General features: G+C 32.7%; 1 protein-coding gene across 1 annotated transcript in view; it reads right to left on the reverse strand.

The window, feature by feature from the left end:
- Positions 1-514, reverse strand: part of LOC119593946 (eukaryotic translation initiation factor 3 subunit J-like) — a gene marked incomplete in the record, with an annotated part of 9,635 nt that overhangs the window by 7,123 nt on the left and 1,998 nt on the right.

Raw genomic sequence — 514 nt, forward strand, 5'->3', positions numbered from 1 at the left:
AACAACGACTTAAAAATCCAATCATCCTTCAAGATATAGCATACTTAAATAGATTTCTTACAAAGAAATCATAAAATGTGGGCTTCCTATATTATAAACACAATATGATACTTTCCTTTCATGCAATTTCAATCCTATATAAATTATGCATTAGTATTTTCTGAAAGGAAGCTAGATGCAATATACAAGAGACTAATTATAAAAAAACTATAGAGACAATTTTTCTATAATTCCCTGGGGGCATTATATCTTATAACCTTCTGTATAAATGTGTTATATTAAAGTTTCACACTACCCGGCTACCCACAATGGCTACCTCTATGCCACTGGGGTATCGAATAATTGCCACAAATACTATATCTACAGTAATCCAGCAAATATAAGCAAACCTCCACCATGTACATCCTGGCAAAAAAGATTCTGAGACATTTATTGACAAAGTTCTAGAGGCTATACCCTGCTAGAATAAACCAGTGATTTTTTAGTTTCACAGAGCTATCCACTGTTGCAATTC

This window comes from Penaeus monodon, chromosome 33 (assembly GCF_015228065.2).
Source record: "Penaeus monodon isolate SGIC_2016 chromosome 33, NSTDA_Pmon_1, whole genome shotgun sequence".
NCBI lineage: Eukaryota > Metazoa > Arthropoda > Malacostraca > Decapoda > Penaeidae > Penaeus > Penaeus monodon.